Here is a 20,685-nt window from a genome sequence, read left to right as displayed (position 1 = left end):
AACAAAATTGCTCCTAAAAGCAGTCAGTCACACATAAGTCAATTCAGTCAGGTGTAAGTGATTGATCAGGTTCTCTTTTCTAGGAAAATAAAGAAGCACAAGGCAGAAGAGTTCAATTTTGTTTGTATTCTGCTTGGGAGAGGAGGAAGAAAGGGCAGACACGGAAAGTAATGAACGAATAGGGGATCCACTGAAAGAGTACAGAACCAGCCTTAGATTGACTTTATTTCTTATCCTCTAAACCAGGCTTGGAAAACTTTTTCTGTAAAGGTCAGATAACAAATATTTTAAGCTCTGCAAGCCATACAGTCTCTGTCACAGCTACTCAACCCTACCACTGTAGCACAAAAGCAGCCCTAGATAATACTACACAACAAATGGGTTGTGTTCCAGTAAAACTCTATTTACAAGTACAGGCTGTGGCCAAATGTGGCCCTCAAGATGTAGTCTGCTGACCTCCCTTCTAGACCAGTAGCCACTTGAGATTTTCTGATAAAACCCCTTACCAGGGCTTCCCTGGTGGTGCAGTGGTTGAGAGTCCGCCCACCGATGCAGGGGACACGGGTTCGTGCCCCGGTCCCGGAGGATCCCACATGCCGCGGAGTGGCTGGGCCCGTGAGCCATGGCCGCTGGGCCTGCGCATCTGGAGCCTGTGCTCCGCAGCGGGAGAGGCCGCGACAGTGAGAGGCCCGCGTACCGCAAAAAAAAAAAAAAAAAAAAAAAAAACCCCTTACCATATTGCCCCCACATAAAATTTAATTAGTAATAAAGCTACCAAAAAATTATCTCTTAGAGAGAGTAAAAAGAGCATATATTAATGTGCTTAAATCTTTAATCCAAGTAAAATGTAGCATAAACCCAGAACTCTGCTACACTATCTACGCCTAAACCCTGTAACAGAACACATAGACCCCAGGTTGTCTCAAACCGATGTTCTGGAATTTGTGAAAGTCGCTGTGGCTCAGTGTTTTCTTTTTCTGGACCCTTCACACAGAGATTTCTCCATTTTAATAAATAAGGAAACAAACTTTAAAAATGTTAAGGAACCCCAAAGTGAAGCTGGACAGTGGAGATCCTGGATTGAAGCACCAGACTGGTCTGACTTCAAAGCCCGTGCTAGAAAAAGAACTTTGACTTATTCCCACCAATGGCAAAAGTGGTCTTCACTAGAGCCCATAAAGTAACATTGATAGCATAAGCACTTATCATAGGTAAAGCAGGATTATTGCAGCAGGGTTTTCACTCTGGAGGTTCTTGAATAGTATCAGGACTCTAACATTTACTGTTGGGTATTTTAAGAAAATGTAGAATATTTACAATCAACCTATACTTTTGTTACTCTAAATATTTTGAACAATTTTGAAAGTGCCCAAGCGTAAGTTGAATACTGATTTTCAGAGTGAGATGTATTAATATTTAACTTAAAGCTATATATTAATAAAGATGTGTCCTAGCAGGGGAAAGAAAAAAATCCATTTAAATTTTGCTATACGCCAGCAGAAAATATAATTGGTAAATCCAATTCAAAACATGTGTTGGGCTCTTACTCAAATAACTTTAAACATATATACAAATTAAAAATTTGGGGAAATTTCATAATGTAAATTTTAAAAGAATAATAAAGAAAGGCAGATGGGGCTTCAATTTAAAGAACTGCTTCTTACAAAAGAGGCACTTGTGGGCTTCCCTGGTGGTGCAGTGGTTAAGAATTGGCCTGCCAATGCAGGGGACACCGGTTCGAGTTCTGGTCCAGGAAGATCCCACATGCCGTGGAGCAGCTAAGCCTGTGCGCCACAGCTGCTGAGCCTGTGCTCTACACGAGTCACAACTACTGAGCCCACGTGCCACAACTACTGAAGCCCGTGCACCTAGAGTCCATGCTCCGCAACAAGAGAAGCCACTACAACGAGAAGCCTGTGCACCACAGCTCGCTGCAACTAGAGAAAGCCTGCGTGCAGCAACAAAGACCCAATGCAGCCAAAAATAAATAAATTTATAAAAAAGAAGCACTTGTGATAATTCGCACAGTGAAACATATGACATCACAGTGTACATTTTATTTATAAGGGACTAGCTGGTTATATCCTAAGAATAAATACAATGCACTTCGGATTTTCCCTAGGCTTCTGAGATTATATTATGACATTGATTTCTGCATCTGTCATCATACTGTAACCTTAAAATGTATTGCTTAACTAGTACAGACTATCTCACATCTTTGAGTAAGGCTTCTGTAGCACTAAGATTGCAAAAGGATCATGACAAAAAGATTGCAATTTATTATTACTGAAATTCTGAAAAACAATTTCAATCTTATATAATTTCTTCTTTGATACTCAGAGAGTTTCTATTGACTAAATTAACCACATTCTCTATAGGACTTTTAAAAACATGATTGTAGGAATTCAGTAATGACAGAGTAGATAATTTGGACAAATACTCAGCTAGAAAAACTGAACAAAATATAAAAAACATAATCTCCAAGGCACTGGAAAGCCAAAAAATAGTGAAAAATAATCAGGCCAAGATTTGGGGAGACTGAGGACCAAGGAAATGAGCCTGGCATTTTAAACTACTTATTCTCTGAGGGAATTGACAAATCCAGAAGAAGCAACTCAATAGCTAAGAAGCTGAACAGTGCTGCTGATAGTCTTGTAGAGGTAAAAGGAAAGAGACTTAAGTCCAGGGGTACCAGCTCTCTTTTGGTTAGTGTTTGCATGGCATATCTGGATATAAACTCAAGTTAATTATTAATCACAGTAAGTGAAAAATAAACAATTCCAATTAAGAGAAAAAGATCATAGATTGAATTTTTTTAATTATATGCTATAATAGACATATCTAAAGCAAAGATACAGAAAATGGAAAGTAAAAGAATGATAGTGATGCCATGCAACTCCAACCAAAAAACATAATATACTAATATAAAACACAGCAGATTTGAAGGCGTTCCTAGAGATTAAACAGCACATTTCATAATGATAAAAGTTTAACTCACGGACTTCCCTGATGGCACAGTGGTTAAGAATCCGCCTGCCAACGCAGGGAACACGGGTTTGAGGCCTGGTCCAAGAAGATCCCACCTGCCGCGGAGCAAAGAAGCCGGTGCGCCACGACTACTGAGTCTGCGCTCTAGAGACCACGAGCCACAACTACGGAAGCCCGGAAGCCCGCGCACCTAGAGCCCGTGCTCCGCAACAAGAGAAGCCGCCGCAAAGGAACCCAGCGCACCACAACGAAGAGTAGCCCCGGCTCCCTGAAACTAGAGAAAGCCCGCGTGCAGCAACGAAGACCCAATGTAGCCAAAAATAAATAAATAAATAAATGCTCTTTAAAAAAAAAAAAAGTTTAACTCACCAGGAAATATAATAACTCTAAATTGGTATACACATTACAACCTAGCCTCATAATACATAAAACAAAAATTGATAATACTACAAGGGTAATTAGACAAATCTACAATCATAATGGAAGATCCTAACATATATGTTTTAGTAAGTGTTAGAATAAACAGACAGAATATCAGTAAGAACTCAGAAAATTTGAACAATATAATTAATAAGTTTGAACAAATTGACAGACAGGGAACACTGCCCTCAATGACAATATGCATTCTTTTCAAGCATGTGTAACTCTTGTAAAAACTGACCCTCTTCTAAACCAAAAGGCAAGTTTCAATAAATTTTAACAAACTGAAAGTTATAGTATGTTTTCTGGCCAATTAAGGTAAAATAAATTTTAACAATTTTTAGAAAAAAACCCTTACCTTGGAAATTAATCAGTATACCCCCAAACCATTTATAGATTCAATACAATCTCAATTAAAATCCTAGCAGGCTTTTGCTTTATTCTGTTTCGTAGGATTTGACAAGCTGATCCTAAATGTACAACATATGAAGATAATGAAGGCCAAAATTATGCTGATATCAAGATTTATATAAAAGTACATAATTAAAACCGTGTGGTATTGGCAAAAGGATGGGTAAATAGAACTATGGAACACAATATAGAGCCAAGGAACATTTACTTATTTGTGGAGAGTTGATTTATAATTGTTGTGGCCTCTCCCATTGCGGCGCACAGGCTCCGGATGCGCAGGCTCAGCGGCCATGGCTCACGGGCCCAGCCGCTCCGTGGCATGTGGGATCTTCCCGGACTGGGGCACGAACCCGTGTCCCCTGCATCAGCAGGCGGACTCCCAACCACTGTGCCACCAGGGAAGCCCAAGAATGACCTTTTTAACAATTTGTTCTGAGACAACTGAATGCCTTTGTGGGGAAAAATAAAAATTGACCTTTACCTCATACCATGTACAAAAATATGAAAGGCAAATTATACTAGCTTCTATAAGATAATATTAGAGAATATATTTATGACATTGGGGTAGAGAAAGACCTCTTAAACAGAACCGAAAAAACCATAAAAGAAAGGGCTGATAAATTGGACTACATTAAATCTAACCATAAAAGATCATGAAAGAAAGGATTCATAAGATGGACTACATTAAATTCAAAACTTCTGTTTTTCAAAAGACACCACAAAGAGAGTGAGAAGGCAAGCCACAAACTCGGAAGCTAACTACAGTAAATACAGTGAGCAACAGACTCAGATTCACAACAAATTAATGAGAAAAAGTCAATGCAATAGTAATATGCACAAGAGACTTAGATAAGTGCTTCACTACAAAGGATATCTAAGTGGCCTGTAAATATGAAGCATTCAACATCATAAGTAATGAGGGGAATGGAAATGATAGTCACCATGAGATACCACAACCTCCCATATAAGAATGTCTGATAATATCCATGTTTGAAAGTATGCAGAACACTGGGAATACTAACACTGATGGCAGGAGTAATGTTAATAGAAATAATATGGAAAACAGCTTAGAATTATCTTTTAAATTTGAAGATATGCATACCCTGTGACCCACCTTTTCCACTCCTAGGTATATAGCCAATAATAAATGTGTGCACATGTTCTTCAAGAGACATGTTCCAGAATGTTCATGGCAATATTATTCGTAATATAAGAAAAACTGGAAACAGCACAAGTGCCAATCAATGAAAAATGATAAATTATGATATAGTCACACAATGGAATTCTATGCAACAATGAAAATGAATGAACTTCACTCAGACAATAACATGGATAATTCTTACAAACAAATCTGTTGAGATAAAGTCAGATTCAAAAGAATTTATGTCAGTTTAATTTACATAAAGTTTTTTAAATAGACAAAACTAAACTGCAGGGATTATGGACATGTGCTTGAGTCCAACTATAAAGAAAAGCAAAGAAATGATTTTATTAGCCAGGACATTAATTAACGTTAGGAGGGATAGAGGGGGCAATAATTGGGACGGAGTATGGAAGGGGGTTTCTGGGGAATGACAGTGTACTATTTCTTGACCTGAATTGATTACATGGATGCTCATTTTGCAATAAATCATTAAGCTATATTTTTATTTTGTGTACTATTCTGTATGTGTGTTATGTTTTACAATTACCAAGGATTTTTTAAACTACCTTCTGCATTAGAACTTAATTAAAATTCAAAACATTATTTTGATAGCTATCTGATATTGCAATAATGTGCTTGAAAATGAGTTAAAATTACTGACATTGCAGGGGAATATTCACCAAGAATTGAGCCAAGCAAATAACAGTAATAATAACAAATATAATATTAATAATGGCTAAGATATATAGCACTTACTATGTGTCAGGCACTATTCCAAGCACTTTATGTATATTAACTCTTTTAATCTCATAAGTCCTATAAGACATTTAGAACAGAAATATGGGAATATATATTCACTCTTCTAATCTGAATCACAGAATTAGTATTTGTAAAGAAATACATCCCACAAGAAAAACAGCTCTGAATATAACAGCACCATTGCCACCAGGGGTATACCCTTTCCAAAAGTCACAGATCACAACAAACAAACAAAACCACCTGTCAAGGAGTTTATGCCAATAAATCAGGAAGAGATTAGATACTTTAAAAGAGATCAAGTATGTCCATCAGTTAAGGGTGGAGCCAGTTAGGAAGCATTGTAAATAAATGAGTAAATTTAGCAGAAGATTTTTTTTTAATTCAGATTATCTAACTAATCTACCCATTTAGGGACATTTCTTCTTTTGCCTTAGAATTTTCCTCAATATTTGCACATACAATATATTCCTTCTTAATTTTTAAGATCCCAGTATAATGTTGAAATAAGTTTTTCTTATATCAGCTAATATCCCAAATGAAATTAAGCTGACCTTGTAGGGTAGTGTAATAAGAAATAGCCATCAAATGCTCCATGGTTGGACGGATGTGTTCAACCAAGCAGGACACAATTAAATATGTAAACACTACAGTGTCTTTAAGTTGCTAGGAAGATATTTTGATTCTTTTTAAATTCTGAGATTAAAAGCTCACTGAGAATTGTGTTTTAGTTTATGACAACTGGAAAATCCAGTCTACCATTTGATAAAATAAAATCAGTTTCCTTAGATACATAGAACAGCATGGTCAGCTAACTCGAAGTTGACTTTCACTTTTCAATTTCACTTTTCAATTTCACTTTTCAATTCTGTTTGTATATGGCATAGACACCCTGCTTATTTGAATTCCCTGGCTCTCTCAACATATAAAACAACTATACCCCAATTAAAAAAAAAAATCTAAAAAATAACTGCCAATGTAGGAAATAATTCCTCTTCTAACTTTGATCAAAAAAGATCAGTGTTGGGCTTCCCTGGTGGCGCAGTGGTTGATAGTCTGCCTGCCGATGCAGGGGACACGGGTTCGTGCCCTGGTCCGGGAAGATCCCACATGCCTCGGAGCAGCTAAGCCGGGGCACCACAACTCCTGAGCCTGAGCTCTAGAGCCCGGGAGCCACAACTACTGAAGCCCACATGGCTAGAGTCCGTGCTCCACAACAAGTGAAGTCACCGCAATGAGAAGCCCACACACCGCAACGAAGAGTAGCCCCCGCTCGCTGCAACTAGAGAAAGCCCACACACATCAACAAAGACCAAATGCAGCCAAAAATAAATAAATAAATAATTTTTTTTAAAAGAAGGATTAATCCATTAATTCTTCAAAAAAACAAAAGATCAGTGTGGGTCTTCTGCATGGTAATGCCACTTATAGAGGCAGGATAATAAATAACCCTCAACATATGAAAAGGTTGCTTTGCTAACTGACTAAAAAGTTAATTAGAGAACAGTTCTGTTTCATCTGAATTTATTGAAAAAGTTTAAAACAATATTATTAAGATTAAGCTGTGGTGATGAACACACATACAAGACAAAAATTACCCGTATTTATTTTCTTAGTGAATTAAGTTATTTGCATTAGGAGATACTAATTTTCTTTTCTTTCTTTCTCTTTACAAATAGTAATACAACCATATTTACAACATAAATATTACAGTGATATAGTAAAAACTATTTTTTAATGTTGACAGCATATTGAATTATATATCTTTCACAATCAGGATGCTGTATGGAATGACCCAAATTTTTAATAAATTAATAGACTTAATTTAAATAGGAAGGTTTAGGAAACAATCCTGAGTGTGGATTCATCAATTCAACACTGAGTTATCTTTTGGTAAACCCTGCTATATATTTTCAATTAAACTTTTATTTTGAGATAAATGTAGATCACATGCAGTTGTAAGTAATAAGGAGATCTCATATAACACACACTTTGCCCCAGTGGTACCATCTTGCAAAACTGTAGTACAATATCACTGCCAGGACAGTAACATTCATATAATCAAGATGCAAGCCATTTCCATTACCACAAGGATTTCTCCTGTTGCCCTTGTATAGCCACACCCACTTCCCCTCTGCCCTTCCCCCATGCTAAACCACTGCAACTACTGTTCTATTCACCTCTATAACTCTGTCATTCAAGAACCTACATACCTCAGAGATATTGTGGGTTCAGTTCCAGACTATGCAATAAAGCGGATATCACAATAAAGCAAGTCACACTAATTTTTGGTTTCCCAGTGCATGTAAAATTATGTTTACACTATACTGTGGTCTATTAGGTGTGCAATAGTACTATGTCTAAAAAAATGTAATACCAAAGATCACAGATCACCATAACAAGTACAATAATAATGAAAAAGTTTGAAATTTTGCAAGGATTACCAAAATATGACAGAGACACAAAGTGAGCAAATAATGTTGGAAAAAATGGCATCGATAGACTTGCTCGATGCACTTGCCACAAACCTTCAATCTGTAAAAAAACAAAAAAACAAAAAAAAACACAGTGTCTGCAAAGCTCGGTAAAAAAACTACAATAAAACTAGGCATGCCTGTGATTGGAATCATACTGTTCATAACCTTTTGGGACTGGCTTTCTCACTCAGCATAATTCTCTGAAGATTCATCTAAGTTGTTGCATATATCAGTAGTTTGTTCTCTTTATTGTTGAGTAGTATGGTATAGTTGTACCACAGTATGTTTAACCATTCACCTGTTGAAGGACATCTGGGTTTTCCCTAGTTTTTGGCTATTACACATAAAGATGCTATAAACATCATGCACAGGTTTCTGTGTGAATGAAAGTTTTTATTTCTCTGGGATAAATGCCCAGAAGTGCAATCACTGGGCTATATTATAGTTGGACGTTTAGTTTTTTAAGAAAGTGCCGAAGTGTTTTCCAAAGTGGCTGTACCATTTTACATTCCCACCAGCAATGTATGTGTTCCAGTTTCTCTGCATCCTTGCCAGCATTTGGTGAACCCAACTATAATTTTTAATGTCAGCACTTTGCTAGGACACAAATATTCAGGCAATGTATTTGTGCAATTCCATTTCCTTGTGAAATGATTTGTTCAATTATAGAAAAATAAAAGATGGCCAGTTACAAAAAATTAACAATAAAAATTGAAAACAATAAAATTGAAAACAATAAATTAGGTAACAACTACACATACTATATTACTTCATATGGTCCTCTAACGTAACTTTTATGAGTCAATGACTTATTCTCCATAAAAAAAAGCTCTCGGGCTTCCCTGGTGGCACAGTGGTTGAGAGTCCGCCTGCCGATGAAGGGGACACGGGTTCGTGTCCCGGTCCGGGAAGATCCCACATGCCGCGGGGCGGCTGGGCCCGTGAGCCATGGCCGCTGAGCCTGCGCGTCCGCAGCCTGTGCTCTGCAACGGGAGAGGCCACAACAGTGAGAGGCCCGCGTACCGCAAAAAAAAATAAAGGGACGTATCATTAAAAAAAAAAAAAAAAAAAGCTCTTGACAAGCTCATCTTCACCAACCATATCTTAAGCTTACAGCTTTACCAACAGTTTGTTGTGTTTTTTGAGTAAAAATTCAGTCAAAAGAAATCAACATATCAACATGAATAGATGGATAAAAACAGAGTGTTATCACATGCATTCAAGTTAGTTTTCTTTTTCTTTCTTTCTCTCTCTCTCTCTTCTTTCTTTCTTTCATTTTGCAGATTTATTTTCTCTTTGCTTCAGATTATTCATCTAAACCAGTGCTACTTCTCAAACACAGTTGTCCACAGAAGTATGGCTAATCATTTGAAAAGACTCAGGGAAAAAAAATGTCATAATCCATCTAGACCCAACTCACTATCTTAAGAAATCCATAGGATTATACGCGTATTCAGTTATTTTGGGAGTTAAACCCAGGCTTAGGTATAATAAAAGCTTGCTAAAATGTCTTTTGTCCTTTACTGGAACACAGAGTCTCACATGCAAAACAGAGAAGCAGGAAGCAATCACAAGAGGAAAGATAACACTACAAACTGAGAATAACCAGAACTTGTTCTCTTGTGTTTTGAGTTAGCTTCTGCTTTCCATACCTTGAGAGGCATCAAATTAAAAGAATGTGACTTGAAACCACAAAAAAAAAAGTAACTACATAGATTTACAGGCATGCTCATAAGTCCATGTAGTTGCACAGCTCCAGGCAGAAGGTTTATGTTCATTTAAGAGTGGAAAATTTTCAAGTTCTTCCAGAAGCACCATCTGTTTCTACTGGCTGGTCTCAGTTTGAATTATTTATTACAGTAATCTCAGATTTATCAGGTTAACCTTTGGATTGCCTCCTAAAACTAACTGTGGAATATGTAGAATTTTTTGAGTAATATAGTAGAATATAAGAATTTTACCATCTTATCGAAAGAAACTTAAGGTCTTCATCATAACAAAAATAACCCAAAAAAATTATATAGTTTATTACATTTAATGGGTTTGACCCGTACAGACAACACAATTAGTCCACAAGATGGCGCTAAGGTAATTAAAATTTTTAAAGAATTATTTGGTACTATCTTAAATAACTTAAATAAAAATTTCCCACCACAGTTATCATAAGATATCTGTCTTATCAGTCTGTTAATGAGAAATGGAAAAAAAACAGAGTTCCCAAAATCAAAGCCAGGACTTTAAAAGCTGACAAACAGCTTTCTATGATTCTTTATGATCTGATAAGTCTCAGAATCTTAAGAAAAATATAAGTGACTTCTTACAAGTAAAGTTGAAGATAAACGGCATGCTATGAAAGGATTAAATATAGAAACATTGGGGAAAATGCATTTCGAAAAGACAGCAAAACTTTCCCTAGTGCAAAGTTACATTAATCTCGATAAGCGTTTTTTTTAAGAAATGGAAAGAGAAAATACAATTTTTCTCGTATTTAAGAACTCCACCTATACATTCTTGGGTTTTGTAGACTGCGACAACAAACCTTCAGTTAAAAATAGACAAATTTAGAAAAAGGAGCTAAGAACCTAATTACGACACCAAATTGACCAATTTTCGTCTTCTTGAACTAAGTCACAAAACTGGTTGCCTGCAGGCCACTAACACAGCCAGTCTAGTTCAGCTGCATTTTCTCTAGCTTCAAGACAGCTCCTAACTGGCTGATGGCGCTAGAGAGCGGTGGAGGGTACAGGTTGCAGTTCCTTCTAAATGAAGGTATCAGTTTTTCTTTCTCAATTTATTCTGGTTTTGTTGAGGCTGTATATTTTGGTATAAACTTTTCCCACACTCATACCAATTCTTTTTTACAAGTATTTGGGACCAGCAAGAACTGAGAAGCAATTATTTCTCATTTTTCTTTGTCTGAAAGTCACTTCAGCGATTACTAGCCATTTGTAATAGTGTGGATAAATTTTTAAGTTTGTTAGCACAAAGTTACACATGAAAGTAAAAGGGAGTACTAGTGGTTTTTGAAAGCATAAAAAGCAACTTAGAAAAGAAGTCCAAGTCCTATAAGATCAGTTTTATTCTTAATGGGAAACATTTCAGAGTATGAGTCATGTGCAACTTAGCTAGGAGTTTTAAACCTTTAAATCTTAATCCTTTGAATCTTTATGGAAGAGAATCCTTAAATGAAAAGCATTCCATACCTAACTCCTAAATGGTCTCTTTCAGATTAACGTATAGCATCAATTACATGTGGCCATATTGAAAGTCTGTATTACAGAGTAAAATTTTTAGAATTCATTTCTTAATTACCAAATTAATAGTCAATGGAGGGACAAACATATCTCTCTGGGTTCACCTTCAGTTTGATGGCCCTTTAGTAATATTTCTAGCCATAAGGAAGAGGAAATAATTGCAGTGTAGCCTTTCTATCTTTATTTCTTAGTTCAATAAACACTACTGAATCCCTAGGATATGTTGAAAACAAGTGAAGCCAGACAGGAAACATGAGCCCAGAGTCTACTGCCCCAACACTGATGGCTGAAGAACAGCCCGGCCAAGAGCATTGGCTGAAAAAGATAGAGAAAGATGGACAAGAACACTCAAATGTAGTTAAATATAAAAGACACTGTGGATCTGAGGTATTGTATATTCGAGGGTGAATAAGACAACATCCTTGTCTTCAAAGACTTCATAACCTAGTTGGGAAATAGACATTTATACAAATAATTACAATGGCTCCTCTAATTGTACAGCTCATTACACTGCAAGGAAGTAGATATGACGTGCAGTGGATGTGAGATCCTCACTGCATGTCTACTACACTCAAACAAGAGCTGTTCAGAACTGTTTGTCAAGCATTGCCTGAACATAGTAGGTAAAAACAAAGTATGAGATCCTTAAAATGTCCTTATACTCAAGTTGCTGTCTTTCGAGCTTAGGCCAGAAAACTAACATACAAAGAACACCTGACAGAGCCCTGGCAAAGATGTAAATTCAACTGATATTTCAATCCAGCAATTGTAAAATCTATCTCTGTGTTTCATTTTCAACATTCCCAACCCTGTAGAATTCACAAACAATAAAAGATCTTGCATCATGATCATACATACAAAAATATTGGATAACAGTGAGTGTTAATCTAACACTGACTGTAAATTATAGATTGCTTATAAAGGTGAAAATCTGTTTAAGCAGCAGTAGTCTAAGAAGAACGTTTGGAAGAGACACAATTTAGCTGTTAACCTCTCTGCTCTACTGAAGCTGCACTTTCCAGGGTCTACAATGAGTTCTTAACTGAAGGTTCAAACATTTTTCTGGTTTACATCATGCTTTACCTTTTGTTATGTCATTCTTTCTCTACCTCCTCACCATACCCAGCAGACTGCAAGCCCTTTAGCTACCACCACAGTGTCTCTCACATCCTTCCGTTCTTTTCCAATCTCATTTTCCTGTATTACTGGCAGGATACAGAGTCCTCACCTTTTATTATAAGAGCAACGGGAAGTGGGCTTCCCTGGTGGCACAGTGGTTGAGAGTCCGCCTGCCGATGCAGGGGACACGGGTTCATGCCCCGGTCCGGGAAGATCCCACATGCCGCGGAGCGGCTGGGCCCATGAGCCAGGGCCACTGAGCCTGCGCGTCCAGAGCCTGTGCTCCGCAACGGGAGAGGCCACAACAGTGAGAGGACCCGCGTACCACAAAAAAAAAAAAAAAAAAAGAGCAAAGGTAAGAAATCACCTGATTCTCTGCCCAGTGGGAGCCAAAACAGTAACATATGACCTATTCCCAGCCAATCATATGCTTCCACTTTGAACCTTGGAGGAATGACAAACAGAAACACGTTCTAATCATGACTTCTTATCTCAAGAATGCATCAGAGATGCCTATTAAGGTATTTCCTGTTAAGTATAAATTTTGGGGGCTGATAGTTCAGATTTTCCAGATCTTTCTTGTCTGTAATTAGACTAATTAAGTAAGAGCTGGAATTAGAGTTCAATGTCAGGTCAGTCCAACAAAAAACCCATGTTCTGCCCATATATCCCACTGTCTTTTTGACAGATGTTACCTGTGGCATCTAATGAGTGAATCAGACAAAAAGAATTAGTGAGTTGGGCAGATATGTTTTTATTTTACCCTACAATCCAGGGAACTGATATTATAGTCACAAGATCTGTCTTTTAAATTTTCTAAACATGCCTTTCAAATGAGAATTTACTCTTTCATTGTGAAGGTGTCATGGCAACTTTTAACATTAAGAAGCCGTTTCTTTTCATCTTCTTTACGGAAAACAAGCAACTAAAAAAATCAACAACAGTGAAGAAATAGTGTACTTCTCTAACTGGTTTCATAAAATTGATTTTGGTTTTTTACAAAAGTCTTTAAATCACAAAGTAATAAATGGTATATATATGGTATACGTGTACAAATGTCTTAATTGAACAGTTTTATTGAAAATTCACAACTAATTGATTAAAGAATAAGAAAGAAATAAACGTAGAAACAGCATTGAAAAAGATGTTTAGAGAATGGTGACAGTCATTTCTAATCCCAAACCACAAAATTTCCAGTTCAATTCAATCAGGGGAATATAAAAATATACATTACAATTGGCAGGTAAATCCTTGAGTGTGCCTCTGATCTGAGACATCATTCTTGCAAATAGAGGAGAACAATGAAACTGGAGATAAAGAATACAGGGCTATATCTAGGTGGCTCATATCTTAAGTTAATGATGGTATAAATAAAATAATAACTATAGGGCTTCCCTGGTGGTGCAGTGGTTGAGAATCTGCCTGCTAATGCAGGGGACACGGGTTCGAGCCCTGGTCTGGGAAGATCCCACATGTGGCGGAGCAACTAGGCCCGTGAGCCACAACTACTGAGCCTGCGCGTCTGGATCCTGTGCTCCGCAACAAGAGAGGCCGTGATAGTGAGAGGCCCGCACACTGCGATGAAGAGTGGCCCCCGCTTGCCACTACTAGAGAAAGCCCTCGCACAGAAACGAAGACCCAACACAGCAAAAATAAATTAATTAATTAATAAAAACTCCTACCCCCAACATCTTCTTAAAAAATAATAATAATAACTATAACTCACCACTTATAGGTCCTCTTAGTCTTTTATTAGCCTTTGTTTAAGATCCTGATTCTAGATCCAATATTAGCAATTAAGGAATGAATAATTTAGCTGGTGACTTTAAAAATAATATTTTTTCATGAAAAAAATCTCCCATTAATAGAGAGTGATTATAGAGCACTAGAAGTTAAGACAGATTATGGATAGAAAGAGACAGATAGATGATAGAAAATGATCGCTAGGTAGCTGTTCAGATAAATTGAAAGCTTACTGGTATGGTGTTAAAAATAACACTAATTTTCCTGGGCATAGTTTCCACTATATAAACATTAGTAAAACTTGAAAAATGTTTCAATACATAATTTCTGCAATTTATCTCAAGGAAACAGAAAACCCCTGAATGGTCCCCAGTGTAAGAAGAGTTTAAGTCATGTCATTTCTTATTAAGTCTGTACAAAGCACTTGTTAGCAGCATTAATACACCTACACTAGTAATTACTGGTATTGGTTTGCAATACTCCAGGATTTCTCTACTAATCTTGAAGGATGTCATGAAATTATCAAAACAAAATTAACACCCTTAATTAAATATATATATATATGTCTTAAGACTCTGCAAAAGAAAGCAGGGAATATAACCAAATAAATAATAAAATATCGCACTCCAAAATTGCAGGAAATCAACAATTTTTACGTATCACAGCTAAGCAACTTGATGGCTGCAAGGCAGGGACATTCCTCCTTGAATCTACAGAAAGACCATTTGCTTGATACTACAGCGCCATCCAGTGGCAGTTAATGCTAACCTGACCAGGAGGACTCCAGCCAAAGAAGAGCAAAGGAAAGAACAAAGACGTTCACAGTGGGGAAGGGGCTTCTGCAAATGGCCAGGTTCCAATCACACTAGAACTGCCTTGGACCAACATGCATTATCTCAGACTGTTCAGAGAGTCTCAAAGCTGCAAGACCATTTAAAATGAGGAAATTAAATCATTCGAGACACCACAGTTATGTCTACGATGTGTAAAGAATCTGGTGGAAAGTGAAATATTAGGTCAACTGTCCAGATATTTGACTCTTCATAAATAAGAACCCTGGGACTGAATTTTCCACTGTATATTCTTGGGTAATATACGTATAATCTTAGATTAGAATGTGAGCATTTTGCTTTCATTGTGTTTTCTCTAATTGATTTCCATGACATTTCTTGTGAAACGTGGCTCTCTTGGTACATAAGTTCAACGAAAGAAGAATCTATTTGTCTGGTTCACAGCTGTATCTCAGCCTCAAAACAGTGCCTGTCCCACATTATATTCTCAATGCACATTTATTGAATTAATGAAGAAATGTGATTCCTTCAACAATGCTTTAGAGATGCAGTCTTTTACGTTCACAAATACCTTTGAGAATATGATAAAAAGCAATAAACTCTTTATCCCCAAATATGCATGTATATAATTACGCATGCAGTTTCCAGGGTTTCTTGGACTCTCTGTCACTCACGTTTATGAACCACAGGTTAAGGAGTTCTGCTCTAAAAAGAACATCAGGACCAACTTCATAACTGTGGAATTGAGATGGTCAAGGGCATGCATTATTTTTGCTTGTTTTGCTTCAGCTATTATTGTCCCAGATCCTGGTCTGAGAGATGCTGGACTTACTGATGGTGCAATTAAAACTAATGGGGGAAAAGAATCAGTTCTATTTGAAAGTTATACTAAACATCAAAAAATGTATGAGAACACAGAAAAAAAAAAGATTTATCTGTGAACATAGAACATTCAGTGTACTGTTGCCCCTTTCTATTCTTCTCAGGCATGTGCCCAAAGTGATCATAATGATCAACAGGCTGAAAAGAATGAGATTCACCAGGTCCACAGGCTCTAAAGAAGGCACTCCTGGAATTCTACCTGAGTCCTGCCAAAAGGGCCAAGTCAGTGCCTAGACGTTTCCCCATAAAGCCATAATTCGGTTGTCAAAATGCCTTAACACCAAGACTCTGTCCGAGCTCCGGGCTCTAAAATCTTTATTGCACCAGCAGCTGTACAATCTCCTTTTCTGTGACCTAGGTTTGCAACCTTTCCTTACCTTCAACTTTGTCGTAAAACATACGAATTTTCCAATGATTCTCTCCTGGAGCGTTTCTATGAGCAGACCTGGTGATGGCTCACAACCTTAGTCGTCCTGGGGGGGGAAATTCGAAACTGGCCTCCCCTGCCATACACGAAGGGCAGGAAGGGAACAAAGAAAGAGGCAGCCACTCCGAATTGGTAGGTGGCAGCTTTAATAAGCAAGGGAACTTACTTAGGAGGCTTGCCTTGGGCGGCTACAAGTAAATCTGCATATCCGCCCACCAGAACCTTAAAAGTTTATAGAGAGGCCTTAATGGGTTCAGTCACATACACCGTTCAGAGGGTTTCAACAACACTTTTCTCTCAAGACTGCATCCTTGAAGCGGCTGCTAGTATGGGAAGAGTAGGCGGCCCATACATTCCAAGGACAGGGGAGGGGGTCAGGAGTCCAGCTCACAGTCAACCAGCAGTTGTGTCCTCTCGATGACCTCTTCCAACACCTGGCTATAGCCCATGACAGCCATCTACTTTAATTCAATTGAACCATTATTTATTGATACCACTTCTGACCGAGACTCTCTACTAAATATTGCAGAGATAGATAGAAAAAAAAAAAAAAAAGATGGCCCAGCAATTCAACTCCTATGAATGTACCTGAGAAAATATAAAACATGCTCACACAAAAATTTGTTCATAACAGTATTATTCATAATATCCAAAAAGTGGAAACAACCCAAATGTCCATCAACTGATGAATGACCAAACAAAATGTGGTATAGTCATACAATGGAATACTAATTCAGCCATAAAAAAAAGTAAGTATTGACACATGCTAACTGAAGGAAGCCAAATACATATTGTTTGACAACATTTCCATGAAATGTCCACAGGGGTAAATCCATAGAGATGAAAGTATGTTAGTGATCGCCAGAAAATGTGGCAAGGGTGGAATTAGGACTAACTGCTAATATGTACAGGATCTTTTTTGGTGGGGGGCAGTGTAAGGAGGGGAATGGAAAAGTTCTGGAATTAAACAGTGGGGATGGTTGCACAACATAGTAAATATACTAAAAACAACTGAAGTGTACACTTTAAAATGATGAATTTTGTACTGTGTGAAGTGTATCTCAATTTTTAAAATGCTAAAAAAATTCTAGTCTTTTGGTAAGGATGGTAAATGGGACGGGACACACAGGTGGTTGGGGGAACTGGTAATATTTTACTTCTTGATTTGGGTGGTGGTTACACAGGTGTTTGTTTAAGATAATTTATTAAGCAATGTATTTATGTTTTATGTACAATTCTGAATGTATGTTATAATTCACAAGAGAAATTTTTAAAAGAAAGAAAGTAGGAGATAGTTACCCACACACTTATGGTCAATTAATCTACCACAAAGGAGGCAAGAATATATGATGGAGAAAAGACAGTCTCTTCAGTAAATGGTACTGGGAAAACTGGACAACTACATGTAAAAGAATGAAATTAGAACATTTTCTAACACCATATACAAAAATAAATACAAAATAGATTAAAGACCTAAATGTAAGACTGGAAAACATAAAACTCCTATAAAAAAAAACAGGCAAAACACTCTGACATAAATTGTAGCAATATTTTCTTCAGATCTGTCTCCTGAGGCAAAGGAAACAAAAGCAATAATAACCAAATGGGACTTAATCAAACTTAAAAGCTTTTGCACAGCAAAGGAAACCACTGACAAAACAAAAAAACCTACGGGATGGGAGAAAATATTTGCAAATGATATGACTGACAAGGGGTTAATCTCCAAAATATATAAACAGCTCATACAACTCGACATCAGAAAAACAACCTCATTTAAAAATGGGCAGGGGCTTCCCTGGTGGCACAGTGGTTGAGAATCTGCCTACCAATGCAGGGGACACGGGTTCGAGCCCTGGTCTGGGAAGATCCCACATGCCGCGGAGCAACTGGGCCCGTGAGCCACAGCTACTGAGCTTGCGCGTCTGGAGCCTGTGCTCTGCAACAAGAGTGTCCGCGACAGTGAGAGGCCCGCGCACCGCAATGAAGAGTGGCCCCCGCTCACCGCAACTAGAGAAAGCCCTCGCACAGAAATGAAGACCCAACATAGCCAAAAATAAATAAATTAATTAATTAATTAATTTAAAAAAGAAATGGGCAGAAGACCTGAATAGACATTTTTCTAAAAAAGACATACAGATAGCCAACAGGCATATGAAAAGATGCTCAACATTGTTAATCATCAGAGATATGCAAATCAAAACCACAGCGAGATATCACCTCACATCTGTCAAAATGGCTACTGTCAAAAAGAACACAAATAACAAAAGTAGAAAAAAGGAAATCCTTGTACACCATTGATGGGAATGTAAATTGGTACAACCACTATGGAAAACAGTATAGAGGTTCCTCAAAAACTGAAAATAGAACTACCATATGATCCAGCAATTCCACTCCTGGGTATATATCAGAGAAAATGAAAACATTAATTGAAAAAGATATATGCACCCCAGTGTACATAGCATCATTATTTACAGTAGCCAAGATATGGAAGCAACCCAAGTGTCCATCAACAGACAAATGGATAACAAAGTTGTGGTATATATATACAATGGAATACTACTCAAACATAAAAAAAAGAATGAAATTTTGCCATTTGCAACAACATGGATGGACTTGGAGGGTATTATGCTTGGTGAAATAAGTCAGACAGAGAAAGACAAATACTGTATGATATCACTTATATGTGGAATCTAAAAAATGAGACAAACTATTGAATATAACAAAAAAGAAACAGACTCACAAATATAGAGAACAAAGTAGTCATACCTGTGGGGAGAGGGGAGAGGGATGGGCAAGAGAGGGGTAGACGATTAAGAAGAACAAACTATTTACTGAGTATAAGATAAAAAACAAGGTCTTACTGTATAGCACAGGGAACTATATTCAATACCCTGTGATAAACCATAATGGAAAAGAATATGAAAAAGAATATATATATGTATAACTGAGTCACTTTGCTGTACAGCAGAAATTAACACAATATTGTAAATCAACTATACTTCAATAAATTTTTTTAAAAGTTAAAAAATAAAATAAATAAGCTACAAGGATATATTGCACAGCACCAGGAATACAGTCAATATTTATAACTATAAATGGAGCATAATCTTTAAAAATTGTGAATCACTATGTTGTACACCTGAAATTTATATAATGTTGTAAATCAACTATACCTCAATTTAAAAAAATCTTATGAAGAACAGAAAAAAAATGTAGGAGATAGTAAACTAATATCTATATGGTATTGTTACCAAAAAGAAATTAAAGTAACAAAATTAACATGGAATTTCATTTCTTTGGACATGGGATTAATGAATATATATTTAAGACAGTGAATTTTTATGCTTACTGTATACATTAAGAATATATACAGTGAGCATAAAAATGCTTACTATAATATATTCTTATATTTCAAATAGGTATCTTAAAAGATGTGCATTGTTGGGGAAAGGATTATTTAAAACTAAAGTAAAATCAGAGAAATAATCATATACAAATAGAAAACACTGACCTTAAAATTTTACAAACAATAAAAAAGGTAATGATAACCTTCCATAAAAAGTAAAAACAATGACAAATTAATTTGTAACTAAATCAAGAGTTTTGTGGATTGTGAGAAAAATCATCAGAGAACTAGATAGAATTTTGTTTGAAAAATAAACACTAAAAATTACCTGTAATATATTCAATTTGTATTCTTTGCCCACTCACTGCTCTCCTTTTTCCTTCTTTTCTCCTTCTCCTCCTCCCCCTTCTCCTATTGTCATTGCATATTAAACGGGTGCGAAAAGGGAAGCAGAATAAAGTTGAATAAAGATAAAATGAATAAAGAATTACAAGGGGAAAAATTCCCTTAATTTCACCATTTCATGACTTTAAATAATGGGTGCAACTTATAAAAGGCTCTTGTAAATCAAATTACTTTAAATGTTCTAAAAGAGCTGCATGAAAGAATACTTAAGAATGTATCTTTCTGGGGCTTCCCTGGTGGCGCAGTGGTTGAGAGTTTGCCTGCCAATGCAGGGGACACAGGTTCGTGCCCCGGTCCGGGAAGATCCCACATGCCGCAGAGTGGCTGGGCCCGTGAGCCAGGGCCGCTGAGTCTATGCATCCGGAGCCTGTGCTCCGCAACGGGAGAGGACACAACAGTGAGAGGCTCGCGTACCGCAAAAAAGAATGTATCCTAAAAACTCAAGAGTTCTATTACAGTTCAAATAAACATTTCCAAATTTTGTACCATTGGATTATTACTCTATATTGAGTTTTCTTAAAA

The 20,685-nt window shown here is 36.9% G+C and overlaps 1 long non-coding RNA gene across 3 annotated transcripts in view; it reads right to left on the bottom strand.

Annotated features, from left to right (window-relative positions):
* Positions 1-3,590, bottom strand: part of LOC307185411 — a 311,225-nt gene extending 307,635 nt beyond the window's left edge. For all 3 annotated transcript variants that reach the window (XR_013828040.1, XR_013828041.1, XR_013828042.1), the window contains exon 1: positions 2,999-3,590. This is a non-coding gene — a long non-coding RNA (uncharacterized lncRNA). The remainder of the gene's footprint in view (positions 1-2,998) is intronic.
* Between the last annotated feature and the right edge of the window lie 17,095 nt (positions 3,591-20,685).

This window comes from Stenella coeruleoalba (assembly GCF_951394435.1).
Source record: "Stenella coeruleoalba genome assembly, chromosome: 4".
NCBI lineage: Eukaryota > Metazoa > Chordata > Mammalia > Artiodactyla > Delphinidae > Stenella > Stenella coeruleoalba.
This window is presented reverse-complemented; position numbering and strand designations above follow the sequence as displayed.